Source organism: Phocoena sinus, chromosome 9 (genome assembly GCF_008692025.1).
Source record: "Phocoena sinus isolate mPhoSin1 chromosome 9, mPhoSin1.pri, whole genome shotgun sequence".
Lineage (NCBI taxonomy): Eukaryota > Metazoa > Chordata > Mammalia > Artiodactyla > Phocoenidae > Phocoena > Phocoena sinus.
Genome location: NC_045771.1, coordinates 104554907 through 104571856, shown reverse-complemented (window position 1 = coordinate 104571856; position 16950 = coordinate 104554907). Strand labels below are relative to the sequence as shown.

The following is a 16950-nucleotide window of genomic DNA, read 5'->3' as shown; positions in this document are numbered from 1 at the left end:
TGTGCCTGCCCACGGTCCTGCCTATCGGTACAGACAAGCGCTGCTCCCGTTTCAAACCCTGGGACATTGGGCCCTTCACTCAACATTTCCTGCTTTTCCTTCTCTATCTGGATAAAAAGAGGTGTTTACATTTTCTTTTTACGCTATTCCAGGAAAAATAAACTGTAATTTATGTTTCAGAAAACACTTCTCGCTCTGGGACTGTGAGGCCTTGTCTCTTGTTTTTAACCTCAGGTACATAAGTTATCAATCCAGGCGCAAAACGAAATTGGCTGAGTTTCCCCTGAATCGACTGGTTTCTTGATGAACACCTTCTCTGTGGGCACAAAGAGCATAAATAAACCCAACGGGAGAAACGTTTCTAACCGGGATGGTCAGGAAGTGTCTAACAATGAGAGCTTTCTAACGATAAGGATGGCAGTCTGGGGCTTCCCTGGTGGCGCGGTGGTTGAGAGTCCGCCTGCCGATGCAGGGGACACGGGTTCGTGCCCCGGTCCGGGAAGAACCCACACGCCGTGGAGCAGCTGGGCCCGTGAGCCATGGCCGCTGAGCCTGCGCGTCCGGAGCTTGTGCTCTGCAACAGGAGAGGCCACAGCAGGGAGAGGCCCGCGTACCGGGGGGGGGGGGAAAGACAGTCTGTTAACTTGCCTCAAAACAAACAAACAAACAAACAAAAAACCCCACCCCTCTAAGATCTTTTGTCCCTCTTAAGACTCTAGTTAACAGCGACGTCTTTAGGAGCCTTAGGGACAAGGGTACCCGGGTCATTTGTGCAAAGCTGCAACTTGGTCAGCCTTGCCCAGAAGGAGCTGGCACCGCAGAGGAGACAGCCAGCGTCACAAAGGAGGTGGATACCTCTGCCCTTCAACCTCCCACCAGAGCCTCCCGTTGGCAAAAGGCTACCAGGATCCAGGTGTCCTGGGAGCCGGGGAAACACAGCCTGTGGGGGCCTGAGGGTGGGGCAGGGAGAGATAGGAATAGAGACCCAAACGGGCTACCCTAACTCACTGCATGCGTTATTACGTCTGTGCTATTGCTACCCTCATTTTACAGGAGGAAGAGGTGTTTAGGCTCTTCCCAGGTGCGAAGCCAGTGGTGGCAGAGCTGAGGCAGAGCCCATGTGTCCTGCCAAGCAGTCTGTTCCTTAAGCCAAGGTGCTGCCACTTGTCACTGCAACCGTTAGCCCGGTACCTCGTAGAACACACGGGCACGCACACGTACACTTACCACTTTCTTCCACTCATACAGTTGCTTTACCTAAACTGCGGTGTTCTCGTTGAAATACAGGCTCTCTCACTGGTTTAAAAAATGGTCAGCATTACGAGAAGTAAGTGCTGGAGAGGGTGTGGAGAAAAGGGAGCCCTCCTATACTGTTGGTGGGAGTGTAAATGGCTGCAGCCACTATGGAGAACAGTATGGAGGCTCCTCAGAAAACTAAACATAGAACTTCCATATGATCCAGCAATCCCACTCCTGGACATATTTCCAGACAGATCTCTAATTCAAAAAGATACATGCACCCCTATGTTCATAGCAGCACTATTTACAACATCCAAGACATGGAAGTAACCTAAGTGTCCGTCGACAGATGAAAAGATAAAGAGGATGTGGTACACAGCTACAGTGGAATACTACTCGGCCATGAAAAAGAATGAAATAATGTCATTTGCAGCATCGTGGATGGACCTAGATATTATCACACGAAGTGAAGTAAGTCGCACAGAGAAAGACAAATATCACATATTGTAACCGAAAGTGGGGTCCAGCTGCTCACCACTCAAAAGCCAATAACGAGGCCAGGTTGGTGGAAAGCGAAGTTTGCTTTATTTTGCATGCCAGCAACCGGGCAGCTGGGGTGGGGGGAAAGTCAGCTGTCCAAAGGCTGACTCCCTCCCTCCTACAACCAGTGGGCAAGAGCTTTTATAGGTTGAGGGAGCGGGCTACGTGCAGAAACAGCACAGGCAGCTCTGACGGGCATCTTGAAATTGGTCATCGGTGGCCTGACCAGCATCTTCTTGATTGTTTTAAGGACAGCTAATCTTCAGTTCCAGGGTCGGTTTGTTTTCATTCCTTTGAGGCCAATTCTCGGAATTGTGGCAGCTTATGTCATGGCTACAGCCTGGTCATCACGTAGTTAACTTCTTCCACCTGGTGGAGGTTTCAGTATCTATAAGACGGCTTGCGGGACATGGCTCAGAATTGTATATAGCCCTTTTAGCCCTTAAGGAGGAACTAAAAGTCCTTGACTATGCTTAATGACTAAACTATTATGATTTGGTCTCCTTTGTTTTCCTCTGTTTCTGCATTTTCTCACTTCTCTGATTAAACTTACCCTTTGCCTAAAGTTTTTCCCCAGACAAAAGTCAGGCTAAGGACGTGGGGCAAGGACCGTAGGGTCCTGTTCCATTTCAATATCACTTGTATGTGGAACCTTAAAAAACGATACAAGTAAACTTATCGATGAAACAGAAACAGACTCACAGACATAGAGAACAGACTCGTGGTTGCCAAGGGGGAGGGGGTGGGAGGGATGGACTGGGAGTTTGGGATGAGCACATGCAAACTATTATATACAGAATGGATAAACACCAGGGCCTACTGTATGGCGTAGGGAACTATATTCAATATCCTGTAATAAACCATAACGGAAAAGAATATTTTTTAAAAAGAAGGTATATATGTGTATAACTGAGTCACTTTGCTGTACAGCAGAAATTAATACAACATGGCAAGTCAACTGTAGCTCAATACAATTTTTTTTTAAATGGTCAACATTTATATTAACTTACACGCACCAAGTGCTATGTCAACTCTTTGCATGTGCTCTAATTAATCTTCATGACAACTTTATGGGGACTATTATCACCCCCTGAACAAATGATAAAGGCTGAGGCTCAGAGAAGCAGGACCCAGCGCTCTGACCTCCGACCTGCCACGTCCTGAATGCACCGGACTCAAACACAGGCGCAGTGCACCTCCAACAGCTTTGGGGTTTCCTGAAAAAAAGTAGGACTAACCCTCCAGATTAGAAACTTGAAAAACAGGTTTCTCCCTGAGCCTCCAGGAATGACTTCCCAGATGCTCCCTAGAGGCCACCTCCACAGGAGAGGCCACCTCCACGGGCGCCTCCCTTGCTCCCGACAAATGGTAACTAGGAAGAAAAGGGGCTCGCAACATTTTGTGAGGTGTGTGCCCGTGGCCGGGCCAGCTGGCTTCCGAGCCTCCATCTTCTATTGGTAAAATGACCATAACACTAAGTACTACAGAGAATTCTAAATAGGGTACAAAATCACTTATATGGTTGGCGGTCCATGCCATGGCAGCATCTCTAGGGAGTTTGCTGTCCGAGGGGAAATCTCACAGAAGCCTGAGCGGACAGGCAGTGGGTTTTCCCCGGTCAGGGCTGGACACCCAGGAAGCACCTCCTCTCCGGCCAGCTGGGTCTGGATTACAGAGGTTCTCTGCTACACTTTCAAAACAAGATTCTTCCACACTGCAATCCTCAGCCAGCGACCTTCCTCCCAGCAGCCTAGAAAGAACAGGGGTTAAGGTCAGAGCGAACAGGCTCGAGCCCTGGCTCTGCTACAAGAGGCTGGGCTGCTGTCGGCTGCCTCCGTGGCCTCTGGAGTCTCAGTTCAGCCCCTTGTAACGGGGCAGTGAGATGCTGCAGGCAGGAGCCCCTAAGGACTGTAAAGCTGTCTGTGTCTGGCGTCTGTGGATCCTGATGTGAGGAAAGAAGCAGGTCGGATCATCGTCAGGACAGACAGAGCACTAGGGCAGCAGGAGAGAATCGGGGGACGCGGAGGGTGGAGGCCCACCCTGGACCCAGATCAAACTTCAAGGGGAAAGCCTTGTTCCTCTGATGTGCGAGGAACTTTGCGTCTGTTTCCGATCCGGTCCCTGATTAATAGACAATCGTCATCTCAGTATTTTCCTGGCCAACAGTTCTCCATGGGGTGGAGCCATGAAGAAATTTATACCATGATTTTCAATTTTACTCTCGTGGGAAGATACGACTATTTCCACTCACATCCCTGCAAACGGATTGTGATGGATTATATAAAGCTGGCTGAAAAATTCACAACTTCAGCAATTTCAAAAGTTGATAAATATTAGTAACATTAAACTAGTTGATATCTTTCCAATTTACCCCTGAGCTCAGACCATTCCAACAGCTGGCATCAGGCTATGTGTATCATCCGGTAGCCTCTTTTCACTTATTTTCCCCATAACCCACTGTGCATAGTTACGTTAATATCGTGCATATATGACCGGTTTCGCAGGGTCACCGCCCGCCGGGACTGAGGGCCACTGGCTGTTGCGGACAGCACTGCCGAGGGGAACATGGCCGTGTGCTCCCCGTCACGGCGCTTGTCACTTTATCCCCCTATTGACTTCGTCCCTCAAATATACTAAGTCCCCAGTGGAATCCAGAGGTGCGAGTTTCACGGTTCTTTTGCGTGTTGCCAAATTTCTTTCCAGAAAAACCAGAATGATACAGAAATGTCACCCACCGTCAGGCTGGGCAGGCACGACAAACACCCCCTCTCTGCTAGCTTTTATCATTCGCTCACAGTTTCAATTTAAGCTTAAAATTGTATCACTTTTATCATTTTCACTCATGTTTGCTCTCCTACAACATTTACATAAGAATGATCAGTAATTTTAATTTGAACTTTCCTCCTATGTTTCCATTTTAATTTGGTGTCAGACTAGACCTCCTCCCCCTTACTTTATTTCCTCTTTCTTTTCCTCAATCCTCTCCCCCCTTTCTCTCATTGAAGTCACATTAATCGTTGATAAAAGGTGACAACCATCTGCCTTTTCTATAGACTTGAGACTATTAATTGGTGTCCTAGTCGGTTGCTTCTTTCCACGACAGCCGGGATGCCCCGTGACTACGACACGTACGACACAGTGAGAGTAAACACAGGACACCTGCCGCTGTGCATCTAGGCAACATCTCTAGCACATGCTTTGGGGAGTCTCTGCTTTTTTTCACCAGTCAGCTCAGCAGTAAATACTGACTCCTGGATTCACTGTGAACACTTACCCCTGGGGCATGGCTGCAGGCCTGTCACCCACATGGCTAAGAAGCCAGCATCTGAGGCTTCCCCCAGGCCAAATCCCGAGAACACTTGGACCTTGGTGGCCACATCCGACGGTCCAAGAAACCAAATGAATCAGTGTTACCTGACCTTCTGCTAAGCTTGCCGTATGCCTTGTGCCCTTTACACTCTCATCACCCCTGCCAGTATTATTACTGCTGTTTCACCAAGGCTCTGAGGGGTTGGTGCCCCGACGGAGGCCAGAGAACCAGTAATGCGAACAGCGGTGCCGGCATTTCTGACTCTGAAGCCAGCCTCCCCCTAACCCCCGTGGCCGGGCATCCGGGGCTCACCCAGGATGCCTGCCACCTGTGCCCTCACACGGTCCAAGGGGTCAGAGCCCACAGACCCCAGGGCCCCCGTCTGGGCTGGGGAGGCAGTGCCTGGCACCCAGAGTGTGGTCGGGGTCCCACCTGATCACCACACCCAGAAGAGGATGCTCCAGGTGCGGGCACCAGGCCCCCGCCTGGGCTGATCCCCACGCAAACGGAAACAGGCAGAAGCTGAACAACCCAGGAGCAGCGCTGCTGCCCCAGTTCCTCCAAACCCTGACAAATGCCAGATGGTGACCGTCCACAGTGCCTGGGGGTAACCCTTCATCTCTGTTCTCTCTGTCTTCACAGCTGCTCTGCAAAGAAGCAAAATTATGCCCACTCTAGAGATGAGGAAACAGGCTCAGGGAAGCAGGGGCTGGACCAAGCCACACAGCTCAGGAACGGTTTCACACGTGGGTCTGTGCACTCAGAAGACCGGACCACTTCCCTTTGGCCTGGGGTCCCCCACGACCATCGCTCACAGGGAGCCTAGCCGCTCGGAGAATGCAGGGGGATTTGAGCTTTTCCTCGGAGGCCGTGTGCCAATTCGCTGCCCCTGTACGCCCCGAGCATCCTCCTGCAGAAATGCCGACGAGGCCCAGAGGAACCTCGGGACCGCTCTTTTAAAATATCGAGGGAGTCTAATTTTCCTGGGGTCTCTCCCCAAACTTACCACCAGACTCAGATGGAGAGTTACAGGGTAAAACCTTCAGAATAAACAACAGCCTGAAGAGGGGGAAATATGTAAATAACAACCCCCCAGCAATTCAGTTGAACCTGTGGAGGTTTAAATGGGTTTTCTCTTATTTTCATTATTTTAAGCAAACTGGCATTGTGCAGCAGCCCGCCTGCCACGGGCCCAGGAGAGACAGAAAAGCCTGCTGTGAATGTCATGATTTTTTTCTCTTTCAGATACACCCAGATGCCCCTCATCTTGCCTATGTGTTCACTGTTCCAGGGTGACCACTGCCCTGGCCACTCTTTATGCCGCAATTGTCCCCTTTGTTTTGGTTCTGCCTCAGAAGGAAAATACTGCTGATTTAAATGAGAAACCAACTGTAAAGACCCAAGTCTTGGAACCCTTCAGAGAAATACGACGAAGGGGAAAACCCAAGCCACCTGCTTGAATTTCCCTTGGAAACTGGAGGAAACAACATACTCGGGGCAGATGGACCCCTCTCCCACTTTCCCACCTGCAGTTTACTTGCTGATTAATAATGTAGGTCCCATTAGTGACCACCTACTGTGTGCTCAGCCTTCGTAAACATCAGACCCAATTGATTTTTACAAGCAGCGTGCAGGAGGATGTCCTTCACGGCAGAGGACGAGAGGGGTCCATCTTCTCCCCCGACCCCCGCCATCTCCCGGCCTCTGTGGCTCCAGATACACCATGAACCAGCCTGGAAAAGAATTTCCACTCGCTCTCTTATGTTGCTATTATGGCTCAGAGATCATGGGCTAAAAAACCCTCAGAAGTTTCTGATTCTTTACTTGACTTGTCACTTGGACACGACACACACAAAAGCAGGTGATTTAGGTTGACACCTCTTTTCTCAGAAAGTTCCTCCAGTGTGCCACACCCGCACAGCGCTGGATGCTCACCCCTCCCCGCTGGCCTGAGGAGACCCACCCAGATGCAATCAACAGGTGAACCTCCTGTCCCCAAAGTCCCCACACCGGGAGGGGCACTGCCACCAGGAGCTGGCTTCCCCCACGAGTCTGGTCCCCCAGGCTCTGAGGACAAAAGAGCGGTACTCACAGGCAGCCCGAGTTGCTCCTTCTCTCCCTGTCTCTCTCTCTCTCCTCCTCGGTGACAGTTAAAAGGCACAGAGGCTGCGATTGCCATTTAAGTAGACAGAGTGTCCGCCTCCCCAAAGCCAATCAGAGCGGCTTGCTCGGCTTATTTACCCGGCAGCACGTCCCACCCCCGCCCTCCTGCTTCCCATCCTCCACAGGACGTGAGGGTCAGGCCGGGCAGAGCAGGGCCCAGAGACGGTGGAGCCTGCGGGGGCTGCGGGCCTAGAAGACAAGGGAAAGGGGCTCTGTGCCACACCCAGGCTGGGGCCAGTTCTCCTGGGGTCTCTCCAGGTAACCTCTGAGCAGCGGAAGGCTCCAGGCTCTTTCATGGGCTGAAGAAGGGCTGGCCTGGGCAAGGCAAGCGAGGAGACTCGCTCTGTGCCAGCGCTGGGCCACGAACGTTGTACCCGTACCCGCTCGGGGCCACTGGGACCTGCTGTGCCGTGCAGGAGGCTGACCTGACTGCAGGAGGCTCCGAGTGCCAAGCCCACGAGCCCAGGCAGAGAGAGAAGCAGAGGCGCGCAAGGATTTGAATCCAGGTTCACCGGATTCAGAGACCCCGTTCCCTGAAGCCGACCAGCATTCAAAACACAGATTTCCTCAAACCTGACTTGGGCTTCCCTTCTCAGCCACCTGGCTGGGCAGGCTGACCCGGGGCTCAGAGCCTGGAAAGGGGACCTGCAGGGAGCCCCTCCAGGCCAGCAGGGCACGCAGATTCCACTTCTTCCAACACTTACACTCACCCTGGACACACACACACACACACACCCCACAGGGCACACACACACCCCACAGGGCACATACACACATGCCATACACACGTGCACACGTACACACCATCGTAAACGTACACGTACACACAAGGCACACACCGACACACAACACAGTTTCAGGGCCTGCGGCACAGCCACGAGCCGGGAACTTGCCACGGAAAGCCATTCCCCCCTGGCTTTAACGAAGCAGCATCTCTTCAAAGGAGTATCTGCCCTTTGAAGCATCTGTGGAGCTGGCAGGGGCTGAGGCCTCCGCGACGGGTGGGCGGGGCCGGTGGGGCGGGTGGGCGGGGTCTGCGGGGACCCAGGGGCGCCCCGCGCAGCTCTTCCCTCCCTCCACCCAGCGAGGACCGCAGGCTGGTGCGGGGATCAGGCCCTTCCGTGCGGGGCCGACCGAGCTCCGAACCACGTCGCCGGGGGCCGCAGAGGACCGCTCACCCCCCAGCACCGCTCTGCTGGACGAGAGGCCGGGGAGGGAGGGGGCGAGGTTGCATGGCTGGCCAGAGCTGGGCCGGGCGCTGTGCCTGCGCAGGGCTCCAGCGGGCTCTGGACGCGGTGCCCGCGGCGCGGGGCCCCTGACCCGGCACAGCGCCTGGCCCAGCGCAGACCCTAGGTGAACCCTGCATCTTTCGTGGAGGCTGTGCAGAGGGGGTAGAGGTGTGATGATGGAACTCAGAGAGGGGGCTGTGAGAGAAGAATGGAACTTTCCGTTTTGTAAGGAGTGACAGTGATAATAATTAGCATTTATAAAGGTTCTTTTTCAGGCATTCTTACCACAGGATCACTCAGACCCTCACAACACTCATCACAAGGTAGATTATCATCGTCCGCAGTTTACAGATGAGGAAACGCAAGCCCAGAGAGGTTTGCCCAAGGTCACACAGCTAGCACGTGGCTGAGCAGCGAGTCCCTCACCAGGTCAGCTGGCCCCCATGCCGGCACTGCCAGGTGAGCTTGCTGTGTGGCATCCAGGGTCGGAGGCAGATGGTGAAAGAATAAGCAGAGAGAAAGCCACAGTGGCCAGCTGTGACGAGGGCTGCAGAGCCAAGCCTGTGAAGAGGGAGCAGCCCAGAGGGGAGCCCGCAGCTCAGGGCCCGACTGCCCTTGGGGGGACATCCAGTCCTTGAAGGGTCTGGGGCAGAGCACTGACGTGCCTGAGGGCTTAAAAGTCACGCCAGCTGTTGCTTGGAGAGCAAATTGCAGGGGAGAGAACAGACAGATTTGAGATTTATCTGGAAGTAGAAACAAGGAGATGTGAAGTGGTCTGAAGATGCGGCACAGGGCTGAGACATCAGCCTGCAGGTTCCGGCTTGGACCTGCCTCCCGGACCTGCTGTGTGACTGTGGACAGCTGCTTCCCCATCCCAGGGACAGTGACAAGCTCTGACTTAGGAACAGGACATCAGGAATGGACCTAGCAAAACCTTACAAAGGGTCTGCAAGACTTGCATGAAGAGACTTATAAAAGCCCATGGGAGGACATTAAAGAAGAGCTGGATAAATGGAAATAAATGGCCAGTCATGGATAAAGAACCCGGTACCATAAACATTGCCATTTCCCTCACACTGATGAACAGATTCAGTAGTATTTTCATCAAAATCCCAAATATGAACGGAGAAGCCAAAGTCTGAGAACGAACAGCATGTGCTTGAGAAAGAAGAATATTGCAGTCTCGCTCTATACTTATGAGACAGATGAAGCTGTGAAAATGTAACAGTTCTGATGCAAGGATAGACGTCTGGCCAATCCAACAGAACAGATAGCCTAGAAAAAAATCCCACAAAAGATTTGGAAAATGGACATATGTGGAATCACAGAACCAGTGAGGAAGAATAAACTATTAAATGGTGCTAGAACAACTGGCTGGCTACTTGGAAAAAACATGATCTTGAATCTGTTTCTCACCCTATATACAAAAATAAATTCCTGATAGGTTAAATCCTTAACTGTGAAAGGCAAACTTCTTAGGACAACGGAGAAGTATATTTTTATTACTGTGGAGAGGAAGGATTTCTGAAATGATTCACTTAATCAGCTAACCATAAGAGACTGACAAATCTGACTACATTATTGTTAAGAATATCTGTTCTTCCAACTGTGGAAACTAGAAAGACAACTTCCAGGGTAGAGGAAGGGATTTGAAATGCATATCGCTAATTATGAGTTAAGCTCTATAATATAAAAAGACCTTTTCAATAAGAAAAAGATAATTCAGTAGAAATACAAGCATTTATCAGAAATGGAAAGGAGTCTCATGAATATGTGAAAAAGTGATTTTTCTTGTTAGCAATCAAAGAAGATAACCGTTTATTGCCAACGTATGAAATTGCGATGGATTCTGTAGGTTGATCTTTTTTTCTGGCCACCTAGCTACATTCTCTTAGAACTTTTAATAACTTATCTGTTAACTCAGGTGGGTTTCAACGTAAACAATAGTATCCTTAGTGAATTGTGAAAATGTTGTGCTTTCTAGTCCCTTTACTTATTTATTTTTCTTGCCTTATTGCACTGTCTAGGACTGTGCGGTCCAGCATCAGAGCCATGAACCACATCTGACTATTGAGCCCTTGAGATGCAGCTAGTGCTACTGAGGAAATGAATACGTCAGTTAATGTTATTTAATAATTTAACTTTAAATCTAAAAACTGAAGCAGTGTGGAAATCTTCCCCATTACATAATTTGAGCGCAGGACTACATTTTACTTTGTTGTATGACACAATATAGGCTATTGTAGTGCACATGTATTTTTGATTTTGTTAACGTGGCTGCTAGAAAACTTAGCATTTAAAATTCTGTACGTGCCCGGCACTGTTCTAGGGCCTCTGGGACAGTGGTGATGGAGGTAGTGAAAGTCTCATCTCATTGACTGTAGAAGGGATCTTCCAACACTCACTATTCACAACAGGGTTTTATTGGGTACTCTTTATTAAAAAGTTTCTTCTATTCCTATTTGTATAATAAATAGATGTTCAATTTTGTCGAAAGATTTTCTTCATCAAAGGAGAAAATCTTATGGTTTTCCTCCTCTGAACTGTTAATGTGATGAATCACATTAAATTTTCTAATTTTCAAGTATCCTTTAATTCTTGGGATAAAACTATGGTGTATTAACATTTTGAATAGAATTTTTTCTCTGGTTTTAGTGTCAGGTTCTATGGTATCACAGACTGCTCTGAGGGTAATTTCTTCTTTTTGATTCTCTGAAACAGTCATATAATTTTGAAATTTGGAATTGTCCAGTCACTAAAAGTATAAGAAATCATACATAAAATCGTTTGTCCCTTCCTATCATTTTTGAGGGAATATTTGATACTAACAAATCAATTTTTATTACTATAGGACTATTTAAGATTTCTATTTCTCCTGGAACCCAATTTGATATTATTTCATCCATTTTTTTAGATTTAATGACAAGAATGTTTTTTATGATATACTCATTACCTCTTTAGTTTGTTGGATCTATAATTATATTCCCTTTTATTATCATATTTTTTTTACCTGTTCTGCTCTCTTTTTGTCTTTAGTTAATATTGCCAGAACTGTGTCTATTTTATTAGTCTTAAAAAAAAAAAATAGCCCTTGGGCTTCTTTGATCCTCCCTCATCTACCTTTATTTTCTTTTTCACTAATTTATCCTCTTTGTCTTTATTATTGACTGCATTCAGTGATCTTTATCCTGTTGTTCTTTTCCTAACATCTTTAGTTGAGTGATTGTCTCATTACTTTTTGGCCCTTTTTACTTTCTAATATAAGCATTTAAAACTATTTACTTTCTTCTATGTACGTCTTTCAATACATAGCTCAAGTTTTTAAATTAGCATATTTCATTATCATTTTTTTCTAAGTATTATTTAACTTCTATTACATTTTTAAATTGATCCATGAGCTGTGTAGTACCTTTCCAAAACTTTCCAGACACATATAGCAATTTTTACTTATCTTTTTCTTGAATTATAATTTAATTAATTGAATTGAATTGTGGTCAGAGAGCAGCTAGTATTATAGCAGTTCTCTGATCGACATTGAGACTTGCATTACAGCCTGCTATATCCTGAATTTTTATAAACATTCCATGTGCTCTTGAGAAGGAAGTGGATTTTCTAATTACTAGGTGGAGGGTTCCGCATACATCCAATAAACCAAGATTGTCACTTGTTGAAATGCTTTAAAATCTTCACTGATGCTTCTGTTAGCTTGCTCTACCGCCCAGCTTACTGCCATTGCTGAAGACGTGTTGAAACCTTTTATTATGCTGGTGAATTTGGCAATTTCTCCCCATAGCCGTACCGAGGTTTGCTTTATACATTTAAGGCTTTTCTGTTAGGTCTGTATGTGTTTAGAACGGCATTGCTTCTTGGTGGACTGAACCTTTTATCATTTTATAAAGTAATGTTACGTAACAGATTACTTGTTCGTTCCCTTGTTGCAGTGTCAATCACCCCTGTTCTCCCTCAGCTGTCGGAGGCTGGGGGTGCAGTGAAGCTCAGGGATCTATTTCTTTGCACATTATTTAGGAATTTTTAAAGTCTGGAAGTCATGATTTAAATGTTCAGCAGCACCAACATTTTCCTGGTTTCAAATGTCATAAATCCACTCTGAGGACATGCAGAGTGACAGTTCTCTGGGGCATCTCTGTCCCACACCTTCATCCAAGGATGAACTCTTCCAGACCTGTCATCTGGCCCCATGACACTGTGTCGCTCAGCTGACCAGGAGCCATCCAAGGTCCTCAGGGCAGAAGGCCATCAGGGGCTTGCCTGCTCAGGCTTCCCTAGAAGACCACCCCCTCTGAGCCCTCACCCACTGCGGGAGCCCAGAGCCCCCTTCCCTGTGTGCAGCCCTGCACTTTCCACTTCCCACCCTCTCCATCCCCCCCTCGACCCCATCAGCTGCCCTGCATCTCCTGTCTGCTCCCTCCACAGCCTGCTCCCTGATCTCCAAGGGGCTCAGCTTAACCCTTCCTGTGGTGCTCACTACAGGGCCAGGGACAGGGTAGGTGCTTGAAATGGGCACCACTTTCCCAGAATGGCAGGGCGGAAAGCGCCAGGTGGTACAGCAAGAACGATCCAAGTCCTACCTCCGTGGTCACGAGCTGTGAGGTCTTGGACCACCTTCCTCACCTCCTCCGTCCCAGTTTTCTCCCTTGTGAGATGAGGATACAATAGAGGCCAAGCATGTGAATCCCAACACATAGCAAACAACCAAAAGTTATTGCTTTAACTCCAGCCTGATGGAGAAGCAAAGGTTCCTTCTCAAGAATTGTATCTTCTGATGGGATTGTAATGAGCCTGCTAGATTGGCAGGAGAGATCCTTTAATTCTCTCAAATCCCACTGCACAGGTAGACTCTGAATTTACCTGTGGGGAGACTACACGTGTCACGAAGGGAGAGCATTTGCAGAGTCACAGATGTTAAGAAGGTAAGGGAAGAGTTGATATTTATTCAGCGTCTCCCATGTGCCGGGTATTTTCCATATGTTATGAGAGTCGGGGCTCACCAGAACCTGACAAGGTGGGTACTATTAAAATCCCCATTTTAGAGAGGAAGAAACAGCGGCTCAGAGGCCCCCACCACGCAGGTGGCAAGTGGTAGAGAGCAGAGGAATCCACACGTGTGTCCTGTGTTTGCGGTCTTGGCGGTGGCCCCGAGATGGTCCCCCGACCCCGCCTTATCACACATGGGTAAGTGTGAGCAACTGTGAGCGCCAGCATCCCTCCCCACAGCGTGGTGCCTGTAGCCCCACAGACAGCATGTAGATAGACCCTGTTTTCTCCAGTTTCCAAGGGAGCTGACCTTCACGCCAACACCCGGCACTGGGGCAGCAGAGTCAAGGTCCAGACGGTGCCGTTTCCAACAATCATAATCGATTAAGTAGAAAGCCAGGACTTACTTGCTGGGAACTTGGGCCCCGCTGGGTCTCGGCTCCTTTCTGAGATTTGCCAGCTCTGGGGATTGAGGAGAACGTGAGAGAGCAGCTGAGGAGGTGGGCTTAGCCCTGCAGTCTTATTGCCACTTCAGATCCACAAGGCCCAGCTTGTTCAGCCACATATGCTGGTTAAATATTAATTTCTAATGGTGATAAAGGTCGAGGATATCTTGAGAAGCCTACAGAGAACAGATCATCTCAGGGTATTTAGGAAACTATCTCAGGGAATTTAGGAAACTATCCTCTACTCAAAATGTATACACATTTACTTCTATTTGCTTTTAGCATTTTATACTTTGAGATATTTACCTTTAGAGCTTTCCTCCATCTGAAATTTATTTTAGGATAAAGTTCTAAGTTTCTCCCCATAGAGTAAGCTAATTCTTCCAACAGTATCTTTGAAAAATATTTCTGTTTCTTGAGCTTGTTGTGGTCCTGTGGAATTGTTCTTTCATTTCTGTGCCAGGGCTACGGCATTTAAACTTTATCTCTTTCCTTTTTTTAAAAAAAAATATTTTTGTTATTTTTTATTTTCTTATTGAAGTAAAATTGATTTACAATGTTGTGTTAGTTTCAGGTGTACAGCCATCTGTAAACTTTGATCACTTTCTAATGCATTGGGGTGCTTGGAAAGGGCAAGTGTTCCCTTATCAGTTTTCTTTTAATAAAAATCCTTGCTGCTTTCACATGTTTCTCTTTCAAGAGCAACTTTAAAATCATTGTTCCTACATTCAAAAATTCTGCTGAGGTCTGGGTTGCAAGCACACTGATGCAGAGTTAAGCTGTGGGGAGCTGGCCTCTTAGGAAGTGAGTTTTCCCGTCTACAACCCCACCGTTTAACTCTGGTCATGTCCTCGTCTTAGCTTGGGCTCCCCCAGAGCTTCCCCTGAGACAAAGACTCACGTGCCAGTTGCTTGTTTTGTTAGTTGTTAGGCAGTACCAGGCTTGTTTCCAAGCCAGTTACCCCCCTGGTGGCCTGGTGGGCAGGGACCCTGCGGCAGGACTTTGGGAGCTGGGATGGGGGGGGGGTCCACCTGAGAGGGCTGGTTATTCCCCCTCACACCCCTCACTCAGACACAGCAAGCTCTGGTGCCCGGGGACGGCTGTGGGCAGAGTCACCAGACCCCGCGGCTGGTGCACAGAAGCGATGGATCGTGGATGGCGCCGGCCGAGGCCACTTAACCAAGTCCTGCGTCTGCAGGTCTGCGTTGGAGTCTTGTTGACGCAAGAGTGGAAGTTCTCGGTACTTTTCACTACACCACGTGGACTCGAGCTTTTCAACAGAACACATTTTCAACTGAATGCAGCTTGGAGTTAAAGAACCCCTTCTAGCGATGTCACATGTGGACACCCAGGCGTCCCCGGGAGGAGGATCTGGGTCTGTCTGGTGGGCAGAGCCAGTGAAGCTGCCCCACCGCACGGGTCTTAGGAAGCCTCTTCCTCTCCCAGTGAGTTGTACGTCTCGGTTACACTGAGCAGCTCTCTACAGTGTCAAAGCCACATCATCTGGTCTGGAGGCAGGTGTAGGGACTTCAGTATTCCCACTTTGTGGAGACTGGAGCAAAGCGGGGCCCCGCAGACTTCGGTGAAGTCGGGGGTGAAAAGCCATGAGTCACACACCTGCTTAGGCCTGCCTTGTGACCGATCTGCAGAGGAGAAATGTCCTTGGAATCAAATTTTCTTGGAAAAGCCACTTTGCTTAGGAGCAGATGAGAATGTCAATTCCATACTATTTGCAGAGCAGTGTTTTGAAATTTTAATGAAGTCCAGCTTATTTTTTCTTCTGTGGATCGTGCCTTTGGTGTTGTAGCTAAGAAGTCATCACCAAACCCTCTATCCATCTAGATTGTCTCCTGTGTCATATTCTGGAGGTTTTATAGTTTTGCATTTACGTTCAGGTCTGTGATCCATTTTGAGTTAGTTTTCGTGCAGGTGTGAGGTCTGTGTCTAGATTTGTCTTTTGCAAGGGGATGTCAGTTGTTTCAGCACCGTCTGTTGGAAAGACTGTCTCTGCTCCGTTGTCTTGCGTTTGCTCCTTTGTCAGAGAGACTTGACTATTCCTGTGGGTCTGTTTCTGGCCTCTCCACTCTGTTCCGCGGATCCATTTCTCTCTGCTTTCATCAACTCCACTCGGCCTCGGTTACTGCAGCTTCAGAGGAAGTCTGAAATCGGGGGTGTCATACCTCCAACCCAGTTCTTCTCCAATTCATATGTTTTTCAAATCACTGGGATCCACCTGTCACTGGGTCATGAAACCAGTTTAGAGATCTCGTGACCAGCATCTTTAAAAAGGAAAGCAAACAGAACAGAACAGAATAGGAAAGAGGGACCATCACACCTAACAAGAGAAATCGTGTTTCCTGAAATTTCTGTTTTGATGATGTATGGGCGTATGTGCGCTGGGCCGCCAGATGACAGCGTTTCTTACCGTTGGTTACGATTAAAGACGGCAGACGCCACTAAGGATCATACGCTCTCTCTAGAGAAATAAAGGAGATGGAGATTTGTAAAATATGTGCAGGTGAGGATTCAACAGTGACCACACAAGCTGGAGGACGCAGCTATTCCTGTAATTGTTGTTCATTTCACTTAAAAATTGACGCTCTTATGTTCCTTAGCTATTTGCAGTCTTCTTCTGTGAATTCTGGGCTTCCACTTACTGTATTATTTGTAGCTCACGAGTGACCAGGACTGGGGCTGGGAGGGGGCCAGGGCTGGCGGGCCGGTGGGGCCCGAGGGCCATGGCGGAGCTCTCTGTGGGGGCCAGTCAGCTCGGCTGATTGGAGACAGAGCCACCAGTTCAGCTGCTCTAATTATAATTAAGCTAATGCGGTCCAGTGGGTTTCATCGCATTGTATGTTTTTTTTTTTTTTTTTTTTTTTTTGGCTGAGCTGTGCGGCTTGCAGGATCTTGCAGGATCAGGGATCGAGCTTGGGCCCAGCAGTGACAGCGCTGAGTCCTAACCACTAGACCGCCAGGGAATTCCCTATTGCATTGTCTTTTTTTTTTTTTTTTAATTTGTTATTTTTGG

The 16950-nt window shown here is 48.4% G+C and overlaps 1 protein-coding gene across 1 annotated transcript in view; it reads right to left on the bottom strand.

Annotated features, from left to right (window-relative positions):
* Positions 1–13968, bottom strand: part of DDC (dopa decarboxylase) — a 76590-nt gene extending 62622 nt beyond the window's left edge. Inside the window, exon 1 of the mRNA XM_032642890.1 lies at positions 13884–13968. The gene's annotated coding sequence lies outside the window, so the exon portion shown is untranslated. The remainder of the gene's footprint in view (positions 1–13883) is intronic.
* Positions 13969–16950: the final 2982 nt, after the last annotated feature.